Source organism: Acinonyx jubatus, chromosome A1 (genome assembly GCF_027475565.1).
Source record: "Acinonyx jubatus isolate Ajub_Pintada_27869175 chromosome A1, VMU_Ajub_asm_v1.0, whole genome shotgun sequence".
In the NCBI taxonomy this organism is placed as follows: domain Eukaryota; kingdom Metazoa; phylum Chordata; class Mammalia; order Carnivora; family Felidae; genus Acinonyx; species Acinonyx jubatus.
Genome location: NC_069380.1, coordinates 210,704,927 through 210,718,339, shown reverse-complemented (window position 1 = coordinate 210,718,339; position 13,413 = coordinate 210,704,927). Strand labels below are relative to the sequence as shown.

Sequence of the window (13,413 nt, the reverse complement as noted above, 5' to 3'; positions counted from 1 at the left end):
GTTTTTAAAAATTCATCACTCGTACTCTCACAAAAAACACCAAGGAATTCTTTAATTGCAAATTTTTTACACTAAATACTGCTGTAGTAAATGGGCCTTTCTCTATATTAAATACATCATGTTACATATTTTTAAATTATACTTATTTGCATAAATTTATAATTAATTTATTATAATTTATTACATATAATTTAAATGAATTTTTCTGATTATAATACTATTTTCACTATATAAGTGATTTTTGATCAGAAAAACGCCACACACACAAAAAAGAAAAATCCCACAAGACCGTATAAATCACCCATGATCCTACTCAAAGATAGCCATATTTAACATTTTTAATGCCGTTCTGTTTGATATTTTTCCTTATGCACATACGTATTTTTTAAATTCTAGTACAGTTAACATACAGTGTTACCTTAGTTTCAGATGTACAATATACTGACTCAACAATTCTATACATTCCTAGGTGCTCATCATGATAAGTGTACTTTTTATTATCCCTTCACCCATTTCTCCCATCCCCCACCCTCTTCCCCTCTGGTAACCATCATTTCTCTATGGTTAAGAGTTTGGTTTTCAGTTTGTCTCTTTTTTTCCTTTGTTCATTTGTTTTGTTTCTTAAATTCCACATATGAGTGAAATCATATGGTATTTGTCTTTCTCTGATTTATTTCACTTAGCATAGTACTGTCTAGATCCATCCATGTTGTTGCAAATGGTAAGATTTCATCCTTTTATGGCTGAATAATATTCCCTGTGTGTGTGTGTGTGTGTGTGTGTATCACATCTTTATCCATTCATCTATCAATGAACATTTGGGCTGCTTCCATAATTGAACTATTGTAAATAATGCCACTTAAACATAAGACTGCACATATCTTTCTGAATTCATATTTTTGTATTCTTTGGGTAAACACCCAGTAGTGGAATTACTGGATTATATGGTAGCTCTGTTTTTAATTTCTTAAGGAAGCTCCACACTATTTTTCACAATGGCTGCACCAGTCTGCATTCCCAACAGTACATGACAGTTCTTTTTTCTCTACGTCCTCACCAACACTTATTGTTTCCTGTGTTTTTTATTTTAGCCATTCTGGCAGGCATGAGGTGATACCTCATTGTGGTTTTGATTTGCATTTCTCTGATGATAGGTGATGTTGAGCATCTTTTCACGTGTATGTTAGCTATCTGTATGTCATCTTTGGAAGAGAGACAGTAATTTCTCTACCATAGTAACATTTTTCTAGATATTTTTCCTAAGGCAAGGGAAACAAAGCAAACATAAACTGTTGGGACTACATCAAAATAAAACGCTTCTGCACAGCAAAGGAACAACAACAAAACTAAAAGGCAAGCTACTGAATGGGAGAAGATATTTGCAAATGGCATATCCGATACAGGATTAGTGTTCACAATATATAATGAACTTAAATAACTCAACACCAAACCCACAAATAATCTAATTAAAAAATGGGCTTTCTCCAGAGAGATTATTTATACTAATTTAGACATCTAGCAGTGGCCAGTTCCCATCATCACCAATAACATTTTAAAAAATAACATCTTTTTAAAAAGTTTACCAATTCATCATATATTATTTTATATGTTTATTGTATTTTTGCCAAAGGAATTGCAATGCATTCTATTATAACATAGTTTATTTGGGAAACTCAGCACTAATTTTCCATAAGCACATGTTTCAATGCAGTATGTTAGGGGTCTCTGTCCTGTCAGCCCAGGCTTTCGTAGATAATCCCAAACCCAGTATCCACGCAAAACCCAAAGTCATCCTGCTTTCACAGTTCTCCCTTCTCTGAGCTTCTCTGCCTTCCTCACAAAGCACTCGTAGAGGAGGGGACACCTGGGTTTCTCCCTGGCTCACCACTGATGCCTCAACACCAATCATTTGTCACCATCCTCTTGAGCTCTGGTCTTAACCAGGAGAACCAAGCCTGAGATAGAGCCCTGCAGGATCAGAAATTGGTCAGCTGGCATGAAGTATCTTCTGGATTTGACAGTGTGCCCGAGGTCTCCCCTGCTCTGCCTTATAAAAGTACTGAACTACAGGGAAAAAAGCTTCATTTTTTCAGTTCTATGTTTGCAGTCTAAGACTCTCTGTTTTATCACTTTTAAACACTAATGAACCATTTAAATGAAAGAAACCTGGTACTGTTTAATCAAGTTACAAAGCCTTTTATTTCACAGATGATAATGATTAAACCTGCTGCCAGGCTCCACTCAGACCTTGACTATTTTTGCACCTGTAAAGTCACCATGTGCTCGAAGCCTTAGTTGAGTGAATGTAATATGAAAGCTGAGGATCTGTGATGAGTACCCCTGTGATTTATTTTGCATGGCTACAGTAGACAGCAATGAGATTTTCCTTCCAAAAAGATGGAACCATGCTTAGAATAAAGTCATACGGTGAATATCAAATTGGAGGAGTAGAGGCAGGAAAAAAAAGAGAATGCATTGAGCTGGGACAGTGAAATTCCATGGTCATTTGAATAATTTTCATCCATCTCAGAGGGGTCTGGCTTCAGTGATAGGGCTCTGTCTCCACCATCCACCACTCACCCCCTACATCCAATACAGAAGATTGCCAGTTCAGCCTCCAAGATACCTAAATCTGGCCCTCTCCCCCATATCAGCTGCAGTCCTGGTCCATAGGATTGGCCATTCTTTCCCAAGTCTTGCTTCTCCACTTTGACTTCTGTTCTCCAATGACAGTTTTTCAATGAGAATCTGGCCATGTCACCTAACGGTTTGAAATCATTCAGTGACTCGGGGCACCTGGGTGGCTCAGTCGGTTAAGCATCTGACTTTGGCTCAGGTCATATCTCACAGTTCGTGAGTTCAGGCCCCGTGTTGGGCTCTGTGCTGACAGCTCAGAGCCTGGAGCCTGCTTCAGATCCTGTGTCTCCCTCTCTCTCTGCTCCTCCCCAACTCACACTCTGTCTGTCTCTCTCTCTCTCAAAAAAAGAAAAAAACATTTTAAAAAATCATTCGGTGACTCTCAGTCTCACTGAGGTTAAAATCCCAACTCCTTAACATGGGAATGCCATTATCGCCCAGCAGCCCTACACACACACACACACACACACACACACACACACACACACACACACACACACACACTCCCTCCCTCTCTCCCTCCCTCCTAGCTCTGCAAGCCCCACATTCCGCAGGTGCTCTAGAGCTCTCCACTACTTTATGCCTTACACCTGTTCTTTTTACTTGGAAGATACTTGTAAACCCAGCCCAAATGTCACCTCTCCCCATAAGTAAACCTTTCCTGACCTCCCAGAGTTACTTGGTCTGTGCTTTGCACTTGCACGGCACTATGAATGGGTTTCTGTCATAGTGCTATGACGTATAAGCCCGTCTTGTTTTCATAATTTATCTTTCTATTCTTCTGTCTTCCTCATTAGACAGGACCATTTCAAGGGCAAAGACCGTGGTGCTGTAAGCATCTCTGTTCCCCTGGGACAGTAGCATGCCTGAGATCTTTGAGGGGGTTGAAAAGGATTCTCCTGTGATCTCTTGTCATTCCTTGACCACTTCTGATCTGCCCCTCAGTGCTCACCTCGTCCTCTTATATCCTGGGTCCACAAGCTTCTGACTCTTGTGCTTCATTCCTCTCGCCCCCAACACATGCCCTGCCTGGGTCCTTCTCCATCTACTCTTCAGAGGAATCGGCCCCTGTCTCTTCCACCATTGAGGACGTCGCCCTGTGGGGCATCACAGTGCTGCCAGATCTGGCCTTGCTGCTGATAGAATCAGGAAAAGTAATTCTCTTCTGGTCTTTGTGGCCAGTTGGAGGAGGCTCTACTCATTGCAGGTTTTGCACACTTGGAACCCTCATGGCATAGTGCAGCTGAGTGCGGAGGCCTGTGGAGGACATGAGCCACAATTCCTGTTCTGCATGGTGACCTTCCCATAGCAAGGAGAGTCGGTGTTGATAGGAATTGAGATGTTTTGCTTTGAGGCATTACACGTGTGCCTTCATCTCTGCTTATCTAGGCACTAGCCTTCCTCTCAAGGACCTCTCAAGTCAGAGAGTTATCTCCAAGGCCGCCCTTGGCTTGCAGCATCTAACATCATTGCTCTCTCTCCCAAACGTGCTGATCACTGCTCCCTGGGCATTTAGCATCTGCTGTTCTCTTATTTATTTATTTATTTATTTATTTATTTATTTATATGAAATTTATTGTCAAATTGGTTTCCATACAACACCCAGTGCTCATCCCAACAGGTGCCGTCCTCAACACCCCTCACCCACCCTCCCCTCCCGCTGTTCTCTATTTACTTGCTGCTTATCTCTTTGGGCTCCCAGTACCCATTGGAGTACCTTGTATTCAGTACTTACTCAGTACACACTTCTTGATCATAAAGCTGTCTCTAGAGCAGTGGCTCTCAGAGTGTGGTCCCTGGACCAGCAGCAACAGCATCACCTGGAAACTTGTTAGAACCACAGATCCTCAGGGCCCACCCTCCACCTGCTGAATCAGAAACTCTGAGGGTGGTATCCAGCAGTGTTTTTTAACAAGCTTTCTAGGTAATTTGGACACAGGCTAACGTGTAAGACCTTTAGAGCCTTCCAATAAAATGACTGTTTTATTGTTGGCTATTCCAGAAAGCTTGTGTCCTTTCTCAAGTGTAAATAATTACAGTCCATCTTTTTAAAAATGAGATTTTTTTCAGGAAAAATAAATCTAGGCTTTGGAGAGAGTGGCTCCTCTCTCTCTCTCTCTCTCTCTCTCTCTCTCTCTCTCTCCCTCTTTTTAGTTTTATTTTAGAGAGAGCACGAGTTAGGAAGAGGGGCAGAGGGAAAGAGACAGAATCCTAAGCAGGCTCCACGCCTCAGCATGGAGCCCGATGCAGGGCTCAATCCCACAACCCTGGGATCATGACCTGAGCCGAAATCAAGATTCAGATGCTCCACTGACTGAGCCACCCAAACACCCCATGAGTGGCTCATCTTTTTTAAAATGAAGACAGGAAGGAGAGTTTTAATACAAGAGGGCGTGGACTGGGTGATCCCTCTTAAATGACGGGGAATCTGTCTCTCCCTTTTTATATTTTAACAAAAACAAAACTGGAAGTAATGATTGTCTTGCCAAACCTGCAATTGTCAAGGCTCAGCTAGGAAGAGTTTGTTTAGCACATCAATCAGCAGGCCTGTATCCGGCTTCCTTTGACATCAAGGGAATCAGTTCTAACATTTTTGGAATCACCAGTTCGGGAAAATCTTGCAGAACTTTTGGGTGATTAGGGTTTAAGAAGGAATAAAAGACCTCATCTTTCAAAAGGAAAGAAGTGCCAAGCTGGCTCTTACGATTCTGTAAGTCTGATATTGGTGTTTGATTCTTTATTGGAATAGTCATGAGGTGTGAGAGCCTGAGTTAGAAGAGTTAGCATCTTGGGGGTAGATATTAATCTGTGTATGAAAAGAAAGGACAAGAGCTCTTGTATTTTGTTTGGATTGAATAACTGATAAACTGTCAGCCCTTAAATGTTTCCAAGAGTGTCTGGGCATTGAGGACTTGTATTGAAGTATCTGGAAGTTTCTGGGTGAGTCAAGCTATCCTAGACGGGAAATTGTGTCTTGTTTGGTGCCTAGGCTAGATTGTTTTTCTGTGAATCGAACTTAGAGCCTAATGCAAAGAACAGTGAGCACCAAGTATATAAACTTGCAGTTAGTACTAACACAGAAAGATCTCATTTAGGACTGAAAATCAGATCCTCACAAAGTAAAACTGTTCATGCAGAGACACTGACACAAGGCACCCTGTGCTTTTTGCAAGGGGAGTGAATGTTCTTTCCCTCAAGGCTGGCGGGAAGGGTGTTAAGACAGATTGCTCCTCTGGGCTCAGTAGGCTGTGCTACTAACCTCAGGATGCCTCTGAGTACATGGTGATGGCAGCAGCTGCTTAGAGATGTACTCACTTCGCTGGGTCAGGAATGGCCTTCCCTTCTTTCTGGGCTTCCTCTTTTTATTCTCTCACTTTGGGACTTGCTTCTTCCAGGAAGTCTTCCCAGATACACATATCCTTTATTTCTGGGCCCCTAGCAGGTTATATGCCCTGTATTTTCCTTCATGGTCCTTAACACAATTCATAGTGACGCATATATTCATATGACAACTTGCTTAACATCATCCTCCCCCATTACCAGAGGACCCCTGTAGTCAGGGACCATGTCGGGTTTGCTCCCTCATGTATCCCAAGTGTTCACTGCTGACTCTCAGTATGTATGTATGTGTGTATGGAATGGAAGGATGTTTGGACAGTGGGACAGCTGATGACGCCCCCTTGTCATGTTTGGTCATCTTCCACTGACTTGCCTGCCTTCCCCAACACTCCATGAATTTAAAATGGGCACAGCACATAGTAGGCGCTTATTGTTTGTGTCTGCAAACTAGAAAGTCTATCTGTCTCTCCCTTCTGGAGTTTCCACCTGGCATAGGAATACTGATGATAGAGAAATCATTTTTCTAAGTATAGCGTGGAGAAAACACAGCATTACCTTCCCTTAAAATAGGATATCCATGGTAGCTCCTCACTAACAAATGAGTAGATTTCTTTTTGTTGTTGTTGTTGTTATGTGAAGGTTTGAAAACTACAGGCTAGAAATGGAGTTTAGGACTTGATTTTTTAACAAATCAACAGCAACGACAAAAGATTAAACACCCCAAGGGAGTTGGTGAACTAGTACATGGAATGTAAGTGAAGAAACAAGTCAAAAAGGCACGAGGGAAAAAAGCACGGAACTAGGAGTCTCGAAGATACGGAGTTCCGATAAATAAAACTGTAAAGTGTCAGAGCTACAGGGAACTTTGGGGATTAGCTAGTCCAAAGCTTGTATTTTTTTAAAGCTAGAAATGTGTGATGGGAGAGAAGCCTACTGAGCTCTGCTTGTCCTCCGGACAAGTCATGTTTATGACTCAAGGCAGCTACGAGGGAAAAGAAAAAGCCAGGAAAGAAACGGGGAATGTGCTCAGAAAGGTGTTCACAGCCCTTCTCAGTTATGCAAGGGGAGCGACTGTGTGCTGCAGCACACACGTGTGTACATGTAGCTCTACACTCTTCCATGGGTCTAAAATGCACAGGGAGGGTGTGGTTTCGGCTGGTCATCAGATCGTCGGGGTCCATGCTGGAGAGTCCCATTTGCCTGGTCTGAGTGGGGTGGGGCCCAGGAGTTTATTTTCAGAAGCTTCCCAGGTGATTCTGATGCTCACCCAGATTTTGAAAACAAATTTTAGAGAAAAGGTGACTGCCCTAGGAAGCAGCAGTTTCGAATGCACCCTTTGTTGGCTATGTGGCAGTTTCTAGGACCTGAGACAAAGTGGCAGGGCTCCTGAGTCTCCTTGCTAGGGGCTGGATGAGGGCCCAAGACCTCTTTGTGCACAGCTTTGAGATAAGGGGAGGTTTAGGCCCCCAACCACCTCCCTCCTTCCCATAGCTTGAGATGAGGGAGTGAGGCCATGTGTTTGAGGTGCTTGTGGCAAACTTGGAAACATAGATTCCCCCAGCCTCCTCTGGATCCTCCGTGAGCATAGACTTGCGTGTACCTCGTGGTTCTTGTTGCCTTCGCAGACACCAGTTCCCGGTGGTGCGATGGTCGTGGGGTGCAAAAGCTCTCTTATTCCCTGCACCAACTCAAAGCAGGCAGCGACGCATACTGGTAGCAATTCCCCGACTTGCACATTTTCCATTCCACTGTCCCAGACTGTGAACTACTTTCTCTTTCCCCTCAGTGTCCTAGACTTTCTGAAGCAGGGCCCCGTTCACTTAGGTGCTCCTGAAGCCATGCTCCAGCCGGCTAAGCAGTATGTATGAGGCTGTGCGGGCTTAGCACAGTGTGTAGAATTGCCAGAACAAGATAATACAAGGCTGCAATTACTGCCGGTCTAGGAAAATAAGATTTAAAGTTGGGGGTGGTTTTTGTTTGGTTTGGTTTCATACTTAAGGAGATGAAGTGATTATTTAAATGGGTGGGGGGGAAATAAGATAAGAATAATTATTTGGCCTGGATAAATTGCCCAGAAAACTGCTGGAGTTTGCATTAGGTTTATTCCCGTGGCACATTTTCTGGGGCCTGTTCCAACTCGTTACCTGGCTCTCTGCTGCACTTTTAAATGAGCAGTTTGCATTTCTCAAGGAAGTAAACAACTCGAGTGATTTGCATAAAAAAGGCAGATACTGTGTTCTCCAGTCTCAGCACAGTGGTCTCCAAAGTGGGGTGAACATACCCAGTCGGGGGATGCCAGACAGTCCCTTGGCATGTGCGAGGGAAGTATTAGAACCTGTATAGATTTTATTTCATTTTAGATTCTTTTGTCTTTCACAGTGTATACATACGTTAGTACAGTAGCATGGGGTTATAACTTGTGAATCTATGTTAGGAGGGCCTGGTGGTTACACCATCTACAAAGGTTGACATGACAGCATGGAACACGGTGAAATCAGCCAAAGAAATCCCCATAGTGTGCAGTCAACCCTATTTTCTTTTTTTTTTTTTAATTTTTTTTTTCAATATATGAAATTTATTGTCAAAATGGTTTCCATACAACACCCAGTGCTCATCCCAAAAGGTGCCCTCCTCAATACCCATCACCCACCCTCCCCTCCCTCCCACCCCCCATCAACCCTCAGTTTGGTCTCAGTTTTTAAGAGTCTCTTATGCTTTGGCTCTCTCCCACTCTAACCTCTTTTTTTTTTTTTTTTTTCCTTCCCCTCCCCCATGGGTTTCTGTTAAGTTTCTCAGGATCCACATAAGAGTGAAAACATATGGTATCTGTCTTTCTCTGTATGGCTTATTTCACTTAGCATCACACTCTCCAGTTCCATCCACGTTGCTACAAAGGGCCATATTTCATTCTTTCTCATTGCCACGTAGTATTCCATTGTGTATATAAACCACAATTTCTTTATCCATTCATCAGTTGATGGACATTTATGCTCTTTCCACGATTTGGCTATTGTTGAGAGTGCTGCTATAAACATTGGGGTACAAGTGCCCCTATGCATCAGTACTCCCGTATCCCTTGGGTAAATTCCTAGCAGTGCTATTGCTGGGTCATAGGGTAGGTCTATTTTTAATTTTCTGAGGAACCTCCACACTGTTTTCCAGAGTGGCTGCACCAATTTGCATTCCCACCAACAGTGCAAGAGCAGTCAACCCTATTTTCATATTTTGGATTTGAAAAGTTCCTTCAAATTTCAGTGAAAATAAAATATGGACCACCAGAACATGTAATAATATTTCTTTGCCCTCAAATTAATTTCTTTTATGAAAATAACACCATAGAAGTCATGAAGCAACTTTATGACTTCAGGTAGGTTGGTTGCTGTCTTTATGTACTCCATTATCGTATTCCAATATGCCTTTCAGCCCTGACCCCTGTTATGAATTTACCTTTTATAAAGATCACCCCCACCAATCTAGTTCTATCTGTCCTTTGGGAGATTAAATCTGTGATCCTCACATTGAAATGTAAAGTAGAATATATTAAGACTTGAGGACAGTGGCAGTTCAGAAATGAAACTGAAATAAAACTTTTTCTGCCCTAGACAATATGATGGCAATTGCACAGGAGGCAGAAGGGGATAATGTGACTCGTGTGTGCACCATGTATCTTCGGAAATCTATCTTATTTGTTTATGAGCTTCACTAAGCCTTTAAGGTAACAGAAATCCTTGAGATGGATGTGTCTTTTGAGACTGTAAATGGAGATAGTGCTGATACAGTCAGATTCTTACTCTCTTAAGAGAAACAGGATATCCCCCACTTAGTTTCAATTCCAGTTATTGTGTTGGTTTTTTTAGGAAAATGACAAAACCACTTTGACAGTGCATAGATGAGTGAGACAAATAGGCAGTGTGTGCTGGGAAAAAACACCTCGCCTGATGACTCCATGAGCAGTGGAAGATTTCGAGGGTTTTGGGTGTTTTTTTCTCTTTTTCACCACATCTTATGCAAAACAGTAGTCCAGAGCTTGGAAATAAAAACAGAGCAAAATATAAGAGGTCAGAAATTCCCCTGTGGAAACCAGGGCAGACATTTCTCAAAGAAATGGGGTTGTTTAAAATTAATAGCGTTCTCCCCACCCCTATTGTTAATGTTGTTTGCTTGTTTTTGCTTGGTAAGCTTTTTACGTAGGACTGAGGGATCTCAGTAAATGACATTTGCAGAAAAAGAAAACCAAGCCTCTCCCTTCTGTTCTTGCTTTTATTCCTTCACTTGAAATATCCTTCCTTCTACCTCTGACTGTGAAGATTCTGAGCCCCTTGGGGCGCCTGGGTGTCTCAGTCATTTGAACAATCAACTTCGGCACAGGTCATGATCTCACAGTTTGTGGGTTCAAGCCCCACATCAGGCTCTATGCTGACAGCTCAGAGCCTGCAGCCTGCTTTGGATTCTGTGTCTCCCTCTCTCTCTGTCCCTTCCCTGTTCTCTCTCTCTCTCTCTCTCTCAAAAATGAATAGACATTAAAAAAAAAAAAAAAGATTCTGAAGCCCCTTATCTTTCAAAGAGACTTTTTAAGTAGGACCAGCCTCTGTTATGTCTGTTTTCTCTGATTGCCAGTTTCATTTTTCTGTTTCTCACATCGTAGTACTTAATCAGAAAGACCCCTCCTGATTTAAAATGGGTTAGGGGTCCCTGGGTGGCTCAGTGAGTTAAGCATCCAACTTCAGCTCAGGTCATGATCTCATGATTTGTGGGCTTGAGCCCCACATCAGGCTCTGTGCTGACAGTTCAGAGGCTGCTTGGGATTTTCTCTCTCTCTCTCTCTCTGCCTCTCCCTGACTTGTACTTTCTGTCTCTCTCTAAAAATAAGTAAATAAACTTAATAAAAAATAAAACTGGGATGGATTTTTTTCAAAAATTTTTTGGTTAAGCTGTTGTTTCGATATTCAAATTTATTTCCTCTAGCAGCAGACATATTTACTTAATAGCTATTTGTGGAATTATCTTTTGAGCTAGTAGAGACAGACAGGTAGCCTGCATGTCATACACACACACCTTCTCCTCAGTATCAAAGCTGTAATTCTTCCTGACCTTCTTCCCACTGAGACCAATACAACCTCAGAGGTTGGTAATGTGGCCCTGCCGAATGCCCACAACCAGGCCCTGGTAGGAGCCCATGCTCGACTATAGCCAGCCTGATGCTGCCATCCATATGCTGAGGGCTGTGCTGGGCACTCTGGGAGATACAAAGGGATAACAGACACAGTCTTCCTCTCTTAACAGGACTTCTTATATTCTGTAATGAATTACGGTTATTTCTATACTTTTCATATTCCCCTCTTCCACATAATATATTCCTAGGAACCATATCCCATATTGACCCGTTCCTTCCAGGAATCTGGGAGGGCTCAATGGATGGGGTGGTGTTTGACTAATCCATGGATTTTCCATAGGAACACCCGCAGAAGTAGGTAACCTTTTAGGACAGAAAAGCAACATGCACAGTGGTCCTCAAATAGGAAATTTTACAGCCTATTCAAGGATCAACAAATTAAAAAAAAAAAAAAAAGCACAGATGTTCAGCCTGTGCTTTTAGCTCCAGACTAAGGAATTTGACTTATCTTAACAACTACTCTACTCAATGATGGTTTTCAAGTTGAATGAGTCAGAGTATTTGTTCTTTTTTAAAAAATTCATTTATTTATTTTAGTTTACATCCAAGTTAGTTAGCATATAGTACAATAATATTTCAAGAGTAGAATCCAGTGATTCATCCCCTATGTATAATACCCAGTGCTCATCCCAGCAGGTGTCTTCCTTTAATGCCCCTCGCCCACTTAGCCCATCCCCCTGCCCACAACCCCTCCAGCAACCTATAGTTTGTTCTCTATATTTAAGAGTCTCTTATGTTTTGTTCCCCTCCCTGTTTTTATATTATTTTTGCTTCTCTTCTCCTATGTTCATTTGTTTTGTATCTTAAATTCCGCATATGAGTGAGGTCATATATTTGTCTTTCTCTGACTAATTTCGCTTAGCACAATACCCTCTGATTCCATCCATGTAGTTGCAAATGGCAAGATTTCATCCTTTTTGATTGCTGAGTAATACTCCATTGTGTGTATGTGTGTGTGTATACCACTTCTTCTTTATCCATTCATCTGTTGATGGACATTTAGGCTCTTTCCATACTTTGGCCATTGTTGATAGTGATGCTATAAACATTGGGGTGCATGTGCCCCTTTGAAACAGCATACCTGTATCCCTTGGATAAATACCTCGTAGTGCTGTTGCTGGGTCGTAGGGTAGTTCTATTTTTAATTTTCTGAGGAACCTCCATACTGATTTCCAGAGTGGCTGCACCAGTTTGCATTCCCACCAGTGGTGCAAAAGAGTTCCCCTTTCTCCGCATCCTCGCCCACATCTGTTGTTGCCTGAGTTGTTAATTTTAGCCATTCTGACTGGTGTGAACTGGTATCTCATTGTGGTTTTAATTTGTATTTCCCTGATGATGAGTCATGTTGAGCTTTTTTTCATGTTAACCATCTGGATGTCTTCTTCAGAAAAGTGTCTATTCATGCCTTTTGTCCATTTCTTCGCTGGATTATTTGTTTTTTGGGTGTTGAGTTTGATAAGTTCTTTATAGATTTTGGATACCAACCCTTTATGGGATGTCATTTGCAAATATCTTCTCCCATCCCATCAGTTGCCTTTAGTTTTGCAAATTGTTTCCTTCGCTTATTATCTTGATGAGATCCCAGTAGTTCATTTTTGCTTTTGTTTCCCTTGCCTCCAGAGATGTGTTAAGTAAGAAGTTGCTGTGGCTGAGGTCAAAGAGGTTTTTGCCTGCTTTCTCCTCTAGGAGTTTGATGGCTTCCTGTCTCACATTTAGGTCTTTCATCCATTTTGAGTTTATATTTGTGTATTGTGTAAGAAAGTGGTCCATGTTCATTCTTCTGCATGTCGCTGTCCAGTTTTCCCAGCACCATTTGCTGAAAAGAGTGTCTTTATTCCATTGGATATTTGTTCCTGCTTTGTCAAAGATTAGTTGGCCATCCATTTGTGGGTCCATTTCTGGGTTCTCTATTCTGTTCCATTGATCTAAGTGTCTGTTTTTGTGCTAGTACCATGCTGTCTTGATGATTACAGCTTTGTAATACATCCTGAAGTTCGGGATTGTGATGCCTCCAGCTTTGGTTTTCTTTTTCAGGATTGCTTTGGCTATTCAGGGTCTTTTGTGGCTCCATACAAATTTTAGGATTGTTTATTCTAGCTCTGTGAAGAATGCTGGTGATATTTTGATAGGGATTGCATTAAATATGCAGATTGCTTCGGGTAGTATTGACATTTTAACAATATTCTTCCAATCCATGAGCATGGAATATTTTTCCATTTTTTGTGTGTGTCTTCTTCGATTTCTTTCATAAGCTTTCTGTGGTT

At 41.8% G+C, this 13,413-nt stretch overlaps 1 protein-coding gene across 12 annotated transcripts in view; it reads left to right on the top strand.

The window, feature by feature from the left end:
• The window catches only part of PDZD2 (PDZ domain containing 2), a 364,850-nt gene that overhangs the window by 286,789 nt on the left and 64,648 nt on the right, over nt 1-13,413 (top strand). The window contains exon 1 of one of the 12 annotated variants that reach the window (XM_053201783.1): nt 4,297-5,347. The exons of the other annotated variants lie outside the window; for them this stretch is intronic. The gene's annotated coding sequence lies outside the window, so the exon portion shown is untranslated. Of the gene's footprint in view, nt 1-4,296; nt 5,348-13,413 lie in introns of those variants that run through there. 12 annotated transcript variants of the gene reach the window in all.